General features: G+C 37.2%; 1 protein-coding gene across 1 annotated transcript in view; it reads left to right on the forward strand.

Annotated features, from left to right (window-relative positions):
- Positions 1-1,675, forward strand: part of LOC148012557 (histone H2B.9-like) — a 43,916-nt gene extending 42,241 nt beyond the window's left edge. The window contains exon 3 of the transcript XR_015689034.1: positions 1,376-1,675. The gene's annotated coding sequence lies outside the window, so the exon portion shown is untranslated. The remainder of the gene's footprint in view (positions 1-1,375) is intronic.
- The last annotated feature ends 4,325 nt before the right edge of the window (positions 1,676-6,000 follow it).

The raw sequence follows: 6,000 nt of genomic DNA on the forward strand, positions 1-6,000 counted from the left end.
TATTCCAATCAGCTTGAAAAGTAGGAACTTGGTGATAAGCATCTTTCATTGGGATAAGGGAATCAAATGATATCACAGAAATATTGTGAATTGTCGGTCTTCTACTCAAAGCATCAGCAACAACATTCTCTTTTCTAGGTTGATATTGTATAAGGGGATGAAAGCTTTGAATAAAAGCAGTCCATTTAATGTGTCGGTCAGATATTTGTGGTTGACTAAGGAGATGTCTAATGCTTTGTTGGTTTTTTTTTTATCACGAATTTAGATCCCATTAAATAATGTTTCCATTGACATAAGGCTTGTACTACGGCTAGCAATTCCTTGTCATAGGTAGACTACTTAAGTTCAGTTGGTTTGAGTTTGCAGCTAGAGTAGGCTATGGGATGAGAATCTTGCATAAGGACTGCTCCTATTCCAGATCCACTAGCGTCAGTAACTACTAAGAAAAATGGTCTATTGAAGTTAGGTAATTGTAATACAAGAGCATGAGTTAAAGCATGTTTCAGCAAATTAAAGGACTTTTGTTGATTGTCAGACCAATTATACATGATACCCTTCTTTAATAGTTTTGTCAAAGGTAATGCAAGTAATGAGAAATTCCTCACAAATTTTCTGTAAAAGCTAGCAAGACCTAAGAAAGAACGTAATTCATGCACATTTTTGGGTATTAGCCAATTTAAGATTGCTTCTATTTTTTTAGGGTCGACTTTAATACCTTCTGATGAAATAATATGTCCAAAATATTCAATTTCTGTTTGGAAAAATTCACTCTTTTTTGGATTAGGATATAATTGATTGTCTTTTAATAATTTAAAAACTAAAGACAAATGTTCATAATGCTCATTCTCATTTTTACTGAAAACTAATATGTCATCAAAGAAAACAATGACACAATGCTGATGTTTCAAAAATATGCGATTCATCATATGACTGAATGTGGCTGGTACATTAGTTAAACCGAAAGGCATAACCAAGAATTCATAGTGTCCAAATTGTGTTCTAAATGCAGTTTTGAATATATCAGATTTGTCCAATCTTACTTGATGATATCCAGATTTAAGATCTATCTTGTTGAATATGGCAGATCCTTGTAGCTTGTCCATAAGATCATCTACCCTAGGAATCGGATATCTATTCTTAACAATAATTTTATTTAGGGCACAATAATCAATGTACATGCAATAGGTATTGTTTTTCTTCTTTACTAATAAGACAGGTGCACCAAATGGAGAACTACTAGGTCTAATTAATCCTCTGGTTAGCAATTCGTCTATTTGGTTTTGAATTTCTTTTTGTTCAATTTGGTTATGTCTATATGGTGCTTTACATGGTGGTGGTTGTGATCCAGGAATTAAATCTATCTTATGATCTTCAGGACGTACAGGTGGTAATCCAGGTGGTAAATCAGCAGCAAAACAATCTTGGAATTGGGAAAGAAATTGTGCATGCCTAGGATGCATCTGATTTTCTTTAGCTTTAATTTCATTCACCCATATTAAATAGGATTTGCTACTTTTACGTAATGCACGTTTAGCGTGAGTATGAGTAAGCAATGGAGAATTATTGGAAGTGTGCATACCATTCAGTGTGATTTGTTTTCCTTGAGAATGGATTTTTATTGAATGCATAGAATAATCTATATCAGGATTGTATTGATGTCGCCAAGGCATTCCTAAGATAATGTCACTAGACTGCAAAGGTACAACTAAGAAATTTCTTTGTTCAGTATAATCACCAATTTTAATTTCTAAATTATGCACCTCTTGTGTTCCATTATATCTCGTACCTAAGAATGCAACCTTGATGCGATAATGTGTAGAAACAGTATGTAAATTCAATTCTTTGACCAATTTTGCAAAAATAAAGTTATGTGTACTCCCCTCATCATGTAAAATAGTCTTTTCTTTACCATGCACAAAACATTTCATTGTTAATAAGGAATGGGGAGTTGGTATACCTGGCAAAGTATCAAAAGTAGTACCAATGTCGTCATCATCTTCCATAAAATCCGACATCTCTTCACGTTCTTCATCTTCTATTGCTCCCAGATAATTGATATGAACAGATGGCTTTTTAGATTGACAATTGGCTGCTAGATGTCCAGGTTGATGACATTTGTAACAAACTATGGGTTTTGCTTTGGATACATTATTGGTAATAGCAAGAAGTTTAGTAATGTTGGGATTTGACTGAAGAGATGGCTTAGGGTTTGGATTTGTGTTTGATGGCAAGGCAGGTGGTTGTGTCCAAGATTTACGGAATGAAGATGGAAGAAAACGACTTTGATTGAATCTTCAAAAATTTGAATTGAACTATTTGGAACCAAAGTTACCATTAGTTTGAAATTGTTGTGGTCGCTTATCTCGTCCATGAATTTTGTCTTCAGTGTCATGGGCCAAGGAAATTGTGTCTTCAAGGGTTATTGGCTTGAACATATTGACCTCCGCATAAAAATTTCCAAATAAGCCACACATAAACTTGCGTTTATGAGTTGCTTCAGGTACATCTTCGAGCATTCGTAGTTGCAGTAAAGCATTCCAAAAACGCTCAGTATATTATGAAATAGGTTCACAATCCCTTTGTTGTAGAAGATCCCATTATTTGATTGCTTTTTCGTGGAATTGGGGTGGAAGGAAATTCTGCAAAAATTTCTTTTGGAAAGTCTCCCAAGTAGTGGGACAATCAACGCTTTTACGGACGACAATCCACCATAAGGATGCTCGGTCAACTAGATGGTTAGTGACACATTTAATTTTATCTTTCTCAGCATATGATTCTTCATGGAAATAATCATCAAATTGACTTATAAAAGCAAGTACAGTCTTTCCATCGCGTGATCCATTAAAAGTATGAAATTTGAAGTTTCTTTTACTTATCTTTGTTTCTTTCCGAATAGATTGGGCTTCAAGTGTTGCATCGATCGTATGTCGTATAAGATCTTCAGGTTGCGATGCATCTTGGTCGGAGGTAGATCGTTGCAGATTGGCCAATTGAGCTTGCAAAGTTTGTCGTGCTCTTCGTTCCTCTTGAAGCTGCATCATAATCAAATCCAATTTTTGCTCCATTGTTGGTTCGGGTAAATCACCTTCAGCCATAAAATCTTCCATAGTTTGATCAGTCATCCTACAAAATTCCAAAAGACCTCACACACTCGAAACCTTGTAGCGGGATGAGCATAGCTCAAAGGCGGGTTTACAAGGCTTATATATATATATATATTGTTTGGCTTTTGTAGTATTTCTCCTTTACGATTGCGAAATTTGATATCACAGTCGTCTTCTAAGAAAATATTTTGCGTATAGACTGCATGTTGCCGATTGTTCGCTGGAATCTGATTTTGTCAATTCACAGGTGTGAACAGGGGCTTCCAGAGAGTTGTAAGCAGGTTCGTGTATTGTCGAATAGGAACTGTCTCTATGGTAGTTGGTTGAAATTGAAGCTTAGGAACTTTAGGACCTTTGGAGCTTATAGCTTCAGTTTTTTTTTTAATAATCGTGACTTTGAGGACAAGAGTATGTTGACGTTCGTTTCGACGACGTGCAATACATACTGCCGCCACTGACGGATTAAAAACGAGATTTGAAGCTTTTTAAAAGCTTCTCTTTAAGCCTTCCAAGCTTAACTTTGAAGCTTTAATAGCTATGGTGGAAATTTGCTTATCTGTCGAGAAGAAACCAACAACTTGATGTAGGATCTTTCCGCGTGGTCCTCCGCCTGCCGCAGAGGCCGGTCCCTCGCAATCTGAGTGTAGAACAGGGGGTTCTTGACTACCAGGAATACGTTGGTATCGACCGTTTGCCACGCGACGGACTGTAGAGCTCGATCGTTCCAGAAGCTCCGCCTTCACGCAAGATGGTAAGCGATTGGAAGCTCTCGATCTCAGCTTCACTTTGATACCACTGGTGCATAGTTCGGACGCCGTATGCACGCGTAGTGAGCATCGAAAGGTCTCCAAGAACAAAAGAACTCTACTTTTGCACCAAAAACAAGGAAGAAAGCTTGCACAACATAAAGCAAGAGACTAATTGGGTACAATTTCCCCCCATACCTTGTGTGAGCACTCCACAAAGCATGTATTTTATATATTATTCATCTTCAAGCTCAAAAAATAGCCCAATTTACAATTAGCACGCTTTAGCTTTTGTGTTTGCTTTTGTGCCACTAGAGAATTAAAGCTATTGGGTGCCCAAGGAGTTAGGCGGTACCCAAATACAATGTTCAATACAAATATTTAAACAGTGCGCCCATGCACATACAAAAGTAATAAATAAATATCAAGCGCTTTAATAAATAAGCGCATCAAAATATTGGCGCCATGCCTAAGATGCGTGCCCATCAAAAATTGATAATAATTTGAATACACGCTATCCTCCAATGCTTCCCAATGCCACCGCTGCTTGCTCTACACATCAACTAAAGCATTCACAATTGTTAGAAAAATAATATAATTAAACCGACAAAAGTGAATACCTAGCAGTCTTCAGCTACAAAATAAATAAATTGGTTAGAACTCGATCCTAACCTTAATTTATTACGAGTGTACACTCTAAACTCATAAACGTTTATTAATTTAAATATATATTTTGCAGAATCACCTGCTATGAAATCACCCACTTACACATTAAATTAACAAGACGCCCAAAAAGGATAGGCGTCCCCATCGACTTTTCGCACAAAGAATCCACCTTGTGTATGAGACCCGATAATAAAATTTTACGGAATCCACCGTGGAATATGCCTCCTGGCATCATCAATACAAATCTTTGGGACAATATGGATGAACATGTTATAAATGGAAAACTTGCAACTTTCAGTTGTCTTACATCTATTGCTTGAGTGCATTGTTTGTTGTATCGCTGGGATTGCAATTTGCTCTTCAGTGGTATTGAGACTCTCCACTGTAAGTCTACAAGAACTTACTCTATTCTTCTATCCATGCCAATAAGATGAACCTCCCCGATGGTGCCTTCCACTACAAATCAAGTCCATTGGAAACATGTCAAGGTATGGAACAATACAAATCCTCTGGGACAGTATGGATGAACATGCTATAAATGACAAACTTGCAACTTTCAATTATCGTACATCTATTGCTTGAGTGCATTGTTTGTTGCACTATTGGGATTGCGATGTGCTCTTCAGCGGTGTCAATCAAGGAGCCTACATAGTTTGGTGCTTATGATTCATATTCAGTGACATATTTTCACCACAAGAATATGAGAGATATCCAATCTATAGTACTTTAAAACATCAAATATTTTGGGTGTGGAGAAACCAAATTAATTGGTGATGAGGATTGGCCTTTCTTGGACAATATTAGGTGTGTAGGCAGCCTACTCTTTTGTTTTCTTTTTTCGATAACCACACTACTAGTATCAGTTTCCTATAAACCCATTATAGTCTCTTTATTAGGAGAGAACAAAGTGCAATATACTCCTAAGAATGCAACTCATTTTACTTACCATGCCCCCGGAACCTTGTGTCTCTTGCGTTTGTTTTTTCCTCGAGTATTTTTTTGTACAATCCTTTCTCATTGGAGGGATATTCACCTTCTAGATAATCAAGGAAAGTAGGGGATCTTCGATATACCTCCTCATTCCAATCTTGATCTATCTAGTAATCCGTATACATGCACTAATCATCTTGCAGGTCCACCCAATCCTCACATTCTCCCGGTAGAGTTTGTATGCCTCCCCCCCCCCCCCCCCCCCCCCATCTACTCATACATGAACCTGATAGGCAAAGTCACCATTACATTTTTGGAATTAATTGGCAAGATACCACCACAAGCATGCTACAAAAGAAGGATATTATGAACTACTTGTACAAAAGCCTCCATGTTGCCAACTTCAATGACTTCTGTGACTCTATATCTTCATCCGGCTTGAAATCATGTAAGACGGTGTGAAACATTTTCTCTATATGCTTTCTCTTTACCTCATATGTACATTGGAAGAACAAAGCCTGTTCCAATTGAATGTTATAATAGTCCTCCCAACT

This window comes from Lygodium microphyllum, chromosome 27 (assembly GCF_053477565.2).
Source record: "Lygodium microphyllum isolate KBCC chromosome 27, Lygodium_microphyllum_v1.1.10, whole genome shotgun sequence".
Classification (NCBI taxonomy): Eukaryota; Viridiplantae; Streptophyta; class Polypodiopsida; order Schizaeales; family Lygodiaceae; genus Lygodium; species Lygodium microphyllum.